The sequence below is a fragment of the Pyxicephalus adspersus genome, chromosome Z (assembly GCF_032062135.1).
Source record: "Pyxicephalus adspersus chromosome Z, UCB_Pads_2.0, whole genome shotgun sequence".
Taxonomy (NCBI): domain Eukaryota; kingdom Metazoa; phylum Chordata; class Amphibia; order Anura; family Pyxicephalidae; genus Pyxicephalus; species Pyxicephalus adspersus.
The window spans coordinates 23,024,198-23,035,082 of NC_092871.1; the positions used below are offsets into that span (position 1 = coordinate 23,024,198).

The 10,885-nt window shown below is 36.7% G+C and overlaps 1 long non-coding RNA gene across 2 annotated transcripts in view; it reads left to right on the top strand.

The window, feature by feature from the left end:
* LOC140343422 (uncharacterized) overlaps positions 1 to 9,461 on the top strand; it is a 29,164-nt gene extending 19,703 nt beyond the window's left edge. Inside the window, exons 2-4 of one of the 2 annotated variants that reach the window (XR_011923327.1) lie at positions 3,552 to 3,701; positions 4,760 to 4,855; positions 6,771 to 9,461. This is a non-coding gene — a long non-coding RNA (uncharacterized lncRNA). The remainder of the gene's footprint in view (positions 1 to 3,551; positions 3,702 to 4,759; positions 4,856 to 6,770) is intronic. The other variant, XR_011923328.1, reaches the window with a different exon arrangement.
* The last annotated feature ends 1,424 nt before the right edge of the window (positions 9,462 to 10,885 follow it).

The window sequence follows — 10,885 nt, forward strand, 5'->3', positions numbered from 1 at the left end:
TATCTTCTCCAGTTTTGGAAAGAATTTTTAAATAAAACTCCATGTGTTTTGTTGACATGAAATGGAAAGGGTCGGAGCCTCTACTGGGCATTTATTGCTGACTGGGTCTCATTGGAGAAGTTTTAGATCACTTTACGTCAGGGCATGAAGCTATGGGACATTTCTCTAAGGAGCCCATAACCATAAAATAGTTAGAGTTTAAATTATCTAACAATGTATTTTTGTTGCTGTCTTCCTTTTGCATTGACAACTGCACCTTTTTTTTTTAGAACTTTTTGTAAAACTAAAAAAAGTCTTTTGCAAAACCTCATTTCGTCACAAAATAGTTGCATATACCCCCACCAATATATCCATGGGCTCTTTTGGTTGATTATGTTATTTGGAAATTTATGGCAATGTGGAGATTTGGAGCTATGAAAAGATTGTGCTGGAACAAGGATGGCACTAGGACATTGTTCAGTGCAGGTTAAGACATAAGGAGGTACAAAGTAAGCCACTGAAGGAGGGCCCTGGGCCCTCCTGAGCTAGCAGGTGCCCCAAGTCAGTTCTGCTCAGGACCCCATTATTTGCTATATCCACTATTAGTTAGGCACATTGCTTTTTTCCTATTTTAAAGGGAATCTTCTACAAGTAGATACGGTTGCGTACATAAGTAATCTAAATAAGGGCAAATCTATCCCATCCCATCTCTGCTAATAAGGTTTCTGCCTATCTACTGCCAAAAACACCTTTTCTTAAAAAGTAAAATATTATTAAAATGTCAATCTTATATTAGAATCAATAAATATGATGAACAAACAGAAACAAATTAACTAAAGTGACTTTGAAAAAAATAGGATCTCTCTTTTTTTAACCACTTGCATATTTAATTACCTTAAATTTCAGACTGACAAACGACCCTTTGATCAGAGATAATTTTATGGGATCTTAGAGAAGAATTTCTCTAGCTTGTAGCCAAGCTGAGAGCCCCTGGTGTTTAAGGGTACAGTGCATGAAAAACATTTTCAGTTAAGGCCATTTACATATTCTGAAAGAAAATGCAAGGGAAATAATGAAAGTCCAACATTTACATATGAAAACCCCGATGTGCCTTTCATTAGTTAATTTATCTACGCTAAGAGACATACAGCCCAAGTCATGTATATATGTAAATTATACATAAATAAATAGAACCTGTAATTTGTATATATCATGTTTTTTTCTCTTTTTTTTGGTTAACATGGTCATAACATGAAAATAGGAGATACAAAACATTCAACAGTAACGTGGATTTTTTTCACTTGGATTGTGAAACAATTATAATCACTGCAGTAGCTATGATTTGGAGTTCCATTGCGAAAACAAGTGGACTAGGACTAATCTTTATTATTAACTATTTGTGGACTGTAGACATACTACAGACACCTATTAATTAAGAAACTTGTAGTATATCCTGCCCTTTTCCCCGTTCCCCCCCTTCCCTAGCCAACACACACACTTGCAGGAAGTTCCCGGTTGTCAAAATGATAGCCAGGTGTAGCTATGTAAATGGACCACTTGACACAAGGGGCCTGATCTAATACAGCTCGCCAAGACTGGAAAGGATACACTTTCATCAGTGAAGCTGGGTGATCCAGAAAATCTGGAATGGGTCTGCTCCAGGATGGGAAACATTTGCTAGCAAATAGCAAATGACTTTGAAGAAATCCATTCCAGGTTTTCTGGATCACCCAGCTTAACTGATGAAAGTACCTTCTCCAGCCTTTAGGAGTTTTAATAAATCAAGCTCAGGGTTTATAATCTCTGTTTAGACACAAGATAGAGGATAGTTCCATTCATCTGCAGATCAATGGGATGAGGTCAATTGGCATGTGATGCTAGTTAAGAAACCTAAATCGAGAGATGTTTGTCTAATCCAAGTTTAAATAAGTATAACACACATGGTGCCACATATTCAACACAAATCCACAAATCTACAAATATTCCTCCACACACTGCTATCCCTTCACATATTTGTAGAAAACGTTTGCATAAAAACCAGGAATCTTAGCTTCTTTACTATATATACTTGAAAATAAACAATTTCAAATATAAACTAAGGCAATAATAATATGGCAAAATTGCTCAAAATGGGACTGTGGTTGCTAACATTCAAATGAGTACCAATCAATACGGTAATAAAATGAATGAATGCCAAACACAAAATGAAAACATGAATGGTACATTATGAATGGTGTTATTTAAAAAAAAAAAAAATTAAAAGTAGTAAAAAATTAAAGGCACATGGGCTCAGTCTGCATATCTTGATCACCCTACATATCGTATGTAGTAATTATGATAGGTCACTTGCTCCTAAATGATCTTGTCATTGCTCTTGGTCACCAATAGATGGCACTGTATTTTCATGTTAAGTGTGTAACTAATTACACAATTTACATGACCACACAGCACCCTCTTCTGGTATGACTCAATTCCAGACCAAGATTCTTTTGTTTACTGAAATTTTCAATAAAAAACATCTTCGTATAACTTTTAGGCTGGTCAAATGCTGCTTCAAAGTAATCCCATTGACTAACAAGGTAAACATTAAATGGAAGCTTCTAGTTAGGGTAAATAGCGAGTAGTGTTCCCATGGGCTGGTGGTTGTCGGGTGCCTATCAACCCCAGTACATCAGAACACAGAATATGAGGGAATAGGGTAGCCAATCAAAGAACTTATCAGAGCACTACTGCTCCTTCATTGTGCAATCAGGAGCTGGGATGGGTTCTGCAGGAGATTGTATTGCTTAACCCCCCTAGTGTGACTCGGGGTGAATTTTACATGCTAAAAGCGGTAATCCTGAGTCACATTCGGGGACGCTAAAAACATTAAAAAAAACACTTACCTTGTTCCATTGGCGTCCCTCGGCATCCTGCTGGTACCTGCAGGTCCTCGGGACACATCTCCTTTCTTCAAACTTCAGCTGGCAAATGCATAGACGTTCTCCGGGGCTTCCCGGTAATGTTGGTGCAAGTGTCGGTGCGGGCGTGAGGATCAGCGGGAAATTCAAATATTTTTGTATTGGATACAATAGAAATTTTTATATAATATATATATAATTATATTATATATATTATACATGCATCTGTACAGTTATATTACAGGTTTCTGTATTTTTTAATTAAGTTTATTAGGTTTATTATTAAATTTTTTAAATATTGCATATATTTCTGTGAGTTATGCCTAAGAATTATTAGCCTACAATGTAAAATACATTTTCATGAAAAAAAATGTAACGTTTTTTGCATAAAAATAGAGACAGAATTAGAAAGCTAGAAGGGTTAAGTAGAGGTTAACTGAAGTATGGCTGCCTGCTCTGGCTATGCTGTCTGACAGTATTTTCGCCCAAACCATGATGAAGTCATTGCTGCCTGACAAAGACGCTTGAACCACAAGACCATTTTAACAGAATTACACATTAGTGGGAGGTTAAACAGTTCACTTACATGTTTTAAAATGTGTATGTCTTGGAAATTATCTGTAAGCGTAACACAAGTGCTTCTGTTTTGTCTGATTTTCTTGTTTGTTCAAGAAGTTCAACTGTATTTGGCAGTATTTTTCTGTAAGAGGTGGACAAAGAGGGGAGGGGCAAAGATGATGGACCAGCACAGACAGTGATAGGACACTCCCAGAAGAGGGAGGGGCTATGCTCGTCAATGGAGTAATCAGATTTTCTAGCAAGGTACTTTTAAGTAAATACTAAATACTATTTTAAAAGGAAAATCAATGTTGGTAAAAAGAGCACTCAAAACCCATTTCTTCAAACTTGCCTACCCATCTTCTTCTGTCTTTTGAAACCATCACTACTTCCCACCACTACATATCTCCCCTCCTATTGTGTTACTTCCAACACTTCCTAAATTTTAAGCTCTCCTCTCGTCCCCTCCTGTGTCACTGTCTGTATTCGTCTGTCATTTGCAACCCCTATTTAATGTACAGCCCTGCGTAATATGTTGGTGCCATGTAAATCCTGTTTATTATTATTAATAATAATAATATGAAATACAAATTCTGATCTGTTTCAAGAGTCTTTGCCCATTGCTCTATTCTTCATTTAACAAAACTTCATGTATTACTACAGTAGGTAAACGCGCTTGGTAAACACATAAATTGGAATTTGACGGCCCTATAAGCAGTCTGTTGGATGACACATAAAAACCTATAAGATGTTAATGCTGGAATTTCTCACGCTAATAATTCCATCTACTCATTTCATGTTGTAATTGTTCCATCGATTGACTCCAGTCATCATCGCAGCAATAAATCATGTCTATCAGAGTCGGGGTTGAGTAGTAGAAGGAGCCGGAGGTACTGAGGTGTTTCTCAATTCACATCATTTTTTTCTCTATTATTTTTTTCTCTCCATCTTTTTTTCCGAGCAACTTCTGTTCTTCATATATTATTTAAGTCCCTGCGACGGTAACAGCACTATTCGCCTTGTATACCTTGTGTGGGGTTTAAAATATAGATAAAAGCAGAAGGTCTGTCTTGAAACATGGGTTCTGACTGCATCTGACATTGTCTAGAAGCTTCCTGTATATCCACTGTTTTCTAAATGTTATTTACTTAAATATTGTTGGTGACAACTTTACTCATTGAATTATTGAATTAAACTGGCCAGCTTGTGATAGACTAATTTATATAGTATAACAATACTTTGTTGGAAACCCTAAAGTGACTATAGAGAATAAATGGCAGCCAGTTGTTTTTACTGATAATGTTTTGCTTTATTGCCAGCAGAGACCACCAGCCATGGCTTGTTGGGAGGAAGAAGCCATCAGAGAGCTTGCAAATCCTTGCCCGATCGCTATTGTATTCTGTTAACCAGCCTCAGAGGTGTGTGTGCATGACCCCCCCAAAGCATGAATGGTTGCAGAAAATAACCCATCATTTTTGGAAAATCTGGAAAGATTTAGGAGCCTGAGGGTGGTTGGATCGCATACTCACATACTCACATACGATCAACCCTAAAATGTCTATGAAACTTTTTCAACACTAGAAATTATTTATGGTTTAAAATAAAAATACAACACTTAGTTCAATGTGGACTATATGTAATTTTGTGACTTGTTAACAGACCCGTGCAAATATTGTATTATCCATGGTAGAAAACCAGAAAAAAATTCTTGTGTAGTCTAATCCCCCCTATAAAAATACTGCATTCAGTGGGCTGATTTATTAAAGCTCTCCAAGACTAGAGAGCATACACTTTCATCAGTGAAGTTGGTTGATCCAGCAAACCTGGAATGGATCTGGTCCAGTACTGAAAAAATTTGCTAACAAATAGCAAATTACTTTTAAGAAATGTATTCCAGGTTTGCTGGATCACCCAGCTTCACTGAAGAAATTGTATTTTCTCTGACTTTGGAGAGCTTTAATAAATGAGGGCCAGTGTGTATAGCAAAGGGCACCTGCTCCAAGACCAACTAAGAAGCTCTTTGATTTGCCTTATTCAAGTGCCCTGCTAAAATGGTATTAAAAATGATTGGGTTTATAAAGGAATTAAAATGGAAAATGTATTCTTCTATTTGCTTCTTTGGACCTGTTTAATGGCCAATGTGCCAAAAGGACGCAAGAGCACATCAAACCCTACTGTGCAAGAACTTTAACATTTACCATTATGGTAGCCTTAAAAGGTTATTCTTTTGTTCTGTGTTTCTGTTTCATTATTATATATATATATAATAATATATAATATAATGAAACAGAAACACAGTCTACACACACACACACACACACACATATAGCACATATGTAAAGCTCATCCTCTACAATGGCCTACATAGCATTTTCTGGTGCCAATTCAATGGAAGTATGAAGAAGCTTAAAAATCTGGGGAAGAAAATAAAAAATATAGAAGACACCTCCATAAGAATTTGGAAGGATCTGAGTAGTGCCTTGACAATCTGACCTCAGATGCAATATACAGGTAGTCCCTGGGTTACATACGAGATAGGGACTGTAGGTTTGTTCATAGGAGATAGGGACTGTAGGTTTGTTCTTAAGTTGAATGTGTATGTAAGTCAGAACAGGTATATTATTTTATTAAATGCAATTAGGACATATGTTTGTCTCATCATATTATTAGGCAGTGTGGTGTCAGTTACTGTAAAAATCCTCACAGTGAGTTAATCACAAACAAAGAAAACTTTATGGAGCCTAGACATTAATTAACTTCTGGAGCAAGCTGTGCTTTGATATGCCAGAAGAAAAAACTGCAGAGTTTGTCTTGGTCATTAAAGAGTTACAAGAGGCTGAAAAAAGAGCTCATCCCCTAAGATCACCCACAATCTCAGCTGTGTTTAGCAAAAGATTTCTTCTGTAAGTAATGCAAACTGCCCCTCTCCCCTTCAAGCCTCTGTTCTGCACACAGCAAGCAGGGAAGCCTCGTTCCTATCTAGGAGGCGTCCATATGTCAGATGTTCTTTACCTCGGGAAAACATGGTATTTGTACCCAATGGCATGCTGCATTTGCCCCAAACCCTAATTAAGTCATTGTCCTGAGACTTTATACAGTATAGAGGAAAAAAAACAGGTATTGCTCCAGGTGGCTGTAATCCGCCATCATTCTTTTCATCAGAAATCAACAAGATTCCAGATTTTATTTCTGAAAATTGGCCATGTTGTAGGAAAAAGTATCACAGGTTAAATATAGCATTTGTTAATGTGAATTCATGTGAACTCTCTTGCTGTATACTATACTAAAAGTAATAATAAAATTGAAAATAGGACACTAATGTTTTTTCTCTAGCTTTACAGATGAATACTTGGATTCTAGTAATTCATGCAACTAGAGCCCTACAAATGAAGAACTTCCTGTATGTACTATTATAAAGTAACACAAGCTTGCTGTTTGAGTTCTGCAACCCTGGATTGGATTCCCTTGAACTTATGCAAGTAGACTTCAACAATAATATTAGGTGTACAATTAGTGGTACAAGGTTGATAGTATTCCTCATTCACTGTGCATCCACCACATCCATTCCAATGTATCCTGCTGGCTAAGTATTCGCTGAAGACTTTGGGTATAGATTATTGTTTTACCCCACCATTCCCCCTTCTTGCCTTCCTAATCATATTTGCATGTTTTGCATTTTTTAATAGATCATGTCCTATGAGCAGCCCTGCTGGGGAAGAAATAGCTGAAAAAAGCCAAGCTATGACAGGCCAGCAATTACTCTTTCATACCCATAACGTAAAAGCTGGCTATGGCTAGGCATATGTTAAAGTTGACTATGGCTAAGGTAAAGTCTGCTCAAAGCTTTAGGGGGTGTGGAGGATTGGAATGATCTTAAAGATCCTAAAGGTATGGCATCAAAGGAAGTGAAAGCATAGAAACAAATTAGGAAAAGTTCTTGTCTATCAAAAACAAAAAAAAACATAATTGTTCTTGACTTGCATTATATTTTCCTGTTGACAACAACTGGATTGTAAACTCTTACTATAGGAAATAGGAAAGTGTTACTGTATTTAAAAGAGTTCACCTTCCAGGGCAACTCCACTCATAAAGGTTTTTAACATTTTTTTGGCTTGTGGGAATACCAGTTGCCAGCTGCTATTGGAAAAGCAAGGGATGGCTTTACCCTTTCTTCTAGATTCTTCATAATGTATGTTAAATACATGTGAACTAGCTACAAAAAGATTATTTGTTTAATAAGGGGGAAAGACAGAAACTCCTATATACAAGGCTACAATAAATGGGTTGATGGATCCCAAAGTATTGGTAAGTATTTGGATGAGATGTATGGGAACAGAGACCCATCCCAATCCATGTTTTGCTCTGAGAGTGGCATATACAACAAACTTTAAACCCTTTGCACTTCCTTTAAAAGAGTAAAAAGTTGTGAACACACTCATCATGAAAAACAGCATGTTGCTAAAATTGCCCACTTGCAGTACAGAAATAAATCAATGGTCTAGCCCTAATCTCATAATTTGAGCCTACTAGAGGCTAAAGAACCCAAAGTTATTAACTATATGTGCTATATGTTTTTAATAGCGTTGGATTTGTCAGTTCATGCACATTAAGAAAGTTAAGAAGCAATATGTGGGTGAATAGTTAGACTCCAGTCTAAAGCAAGTTCTATGGGCAAAGGTTTGGCACCTAGTGAAAAACAAGGTTTTGGCAAATAATGAAAGATTTAGAAAAGAACTGGATTTAGTGAGAACTGAAAAAACTGGAATTTATTTGGAGCTCCTTTAAATTTCACTTTGTTGTATTCATAATTTTGTATGCCAAATAAAAGAGAAATGGTAACATCACAAATGTCTATTTACTCTTTCTTGCCACATGGATATCCCATGATGAAAACTGCAACGTCACGGAAGAGCTTAAGACTTAGGGGTTTATTTATCAATGTTTTCACCCAAGATTTGCCCAATGTGTACCCAAAATTTACACCTTTTGCACATTAGATTAAATTAGAAAATGTGAGAAACAACTTTTGGAAACAGAAGATGAAGTCACCAGCACTCCATAAGTACATGATAAAAATGCCATCACATCATGATGAAAGTAGTTGCAAGCATCATTCCTCTATTACAACGTCTGAATGCTGTAAGGAGTACATTTCTATTACAAACATTGCTTAAACTGTTTTATTATTCATAGTCCCATGAATGCATTGCTAAATTTCAAAAACAATATCAAAAACACTAGCTTTTATGTGACATTAAGATTACAACAATTTGGATAATCAATAAAAAATATAACTGTTATGAAAACCAGAGGGACTTGAAAAATATGTACTAGTAAGGAGTATTAAACTTTGTAATTAACTGATTGTAGCTTTAACTTCTTAAAACTCCAAGCCATGCTTGAAAATGTGCGAGGCTGAGGCAGTGATTGGCTGCTCAGGCAGAGGCAGGGATCTATTGTCACTGCTTCATTGAGATCCCAGTTCACACTACAGCTCAGTATCTCTGATTTAGTAGGTTTCTTATTAGGAAAATAATTTCTGGCCTGTGGATTAAGTAATGCTGTCCCAAGGCTTCGGATAGGGATGCCTTAAATTGCAGTCAACAGCTGGAGTCATCATGAACATGAGGAGCTGTCCCTCTATACCAGGTTTTTTTACTTTATACCATGGAAGAACCCCTTTTATATTCACAGCTCACAGTACATTAGTGTTGTTGTCATTGGGAACAACGGCACTCTTACAGATAGCCAAAAAGATAGTAGTGTCAGCTAAATTGACCTGAAAGGCACAAACTGCTCATTGCTCAAGGAACCTCTAGGAACCTCTGAAAGAACCCTGGTTTTAGAAACATAGCTCTATACTTTAGCAGAAGTTGTAATAGGATGCAGCTTCTGGTAACCTAAAAGTCAGCAAAGCCACTAGTAAAAGATAAACTTAATTAATAACACACACAGGAATTTTGGGGCAATAAAAGTAAGATAGTGGTTATGAGTTGTACTTTTTACATAAAAAAGATTCATTATTAAGAATGTTAACTAAATTGTAGACCCAACATTGTGTGATTGACAAAAGAGAATCCCTTAGACTGTAATATAATGAGTCTTTGCAATATTGTTTGAACAAAGCACCCTAAATAGTATTCCAGGTGTGGAAAATACATCATGTATTTGAAAGTCATATATTGCTTCAGCACCATGGACAGTGCACTTGTTCTGTTTTTTTATTTCCATGAAACCTAACATACCCATTTGTCAAAAAATAATTTTAGTTATAGGTGTAATTTTAATTGAACTAAGTGCTTAAAACTGCTAAATCATTTTCCCCTTCGATTACAGGCATAGGATGTCACATGGGAATTTAAAGTACAATCATACATTGTGTAAAATATCTCCCCGTTCCCACAATTATTGTATTCTAGAACCCCCCACCAGTGTATTTAATAATTCTCCATGGCAGTGGTAGCCTTCTGTGTTTACACTCCCTATGAAGAAATCCTATACACTGTTGGATGTGCTTGCACAGTAATTCCAGATAGATAAGACAAGAACTTTAACAAAACTGGACCCTGGATAAATATGAAGTGGGGGCTCCAAATGCACAGCATTGCAGCTCTATGAACTACTGCTATTATTTTATTTGAAGCCCTAGAGAAAGTAGAGCTAGTGCAATTGCTTATCTGGCCCTACACTAGCCCTATGTACTCCTTTATAAGTGAGACTAGGAGTTAGACTCCATTTTGCTATGATCTATGAAGAGTTTCTGTGCAAATGCAGCCATTGCCAGTGATTTATGCACTTAGGAAGCAATCACCATGGGAGTTGATGTCACAGATACTTAATTATGAACTGACAAGGAGGGGAGGGGATTCTACATTAGTTTGGTAAGGAAGTGAAGGCTTAGATGTTTTCTACAAAATGTGTAGTTGTACTGTGTTCATCCTAGATTTCAGGATTTTTGCATTTCCTGACATTCACAGAGCCAGTATTTGCATAGACACACCCAAACCTACCAGAGGTTTGGCCCTGTAAAAATAATGCCCATTGACTGTCGCCATGAGAGGATGGCAAGACCAACTGGAAATTGTGTACTATATGGTACCATTATATCAAAAAAGACTGAAGATGTTGGTCACTCATGGTTATTCTCTGACTTCAGTAACTAAGGGGTAAGAAGTAGTAATGTGAGAAACCTGTACATGTAAGTCTCCAGCAAAAACAAAAAATGGACAGACTCTTTGAAAAAAGCTTCAAATATCACCCAATTACACATAAGGTGTCCTCAGCCCACTCCATCAGTTCCATTCATGTATTGCATATTTAAAGAAAGAAAGGTACCACACTTTGAGCTCTTTGCCAGCATACACTTTATTGACTAGTGGATTAAAAATTACTTTTTCGCTCAGAAATGAGCTTGTTTGTAAGTACCAAGCAGCTCAGGGTGCGGCTTC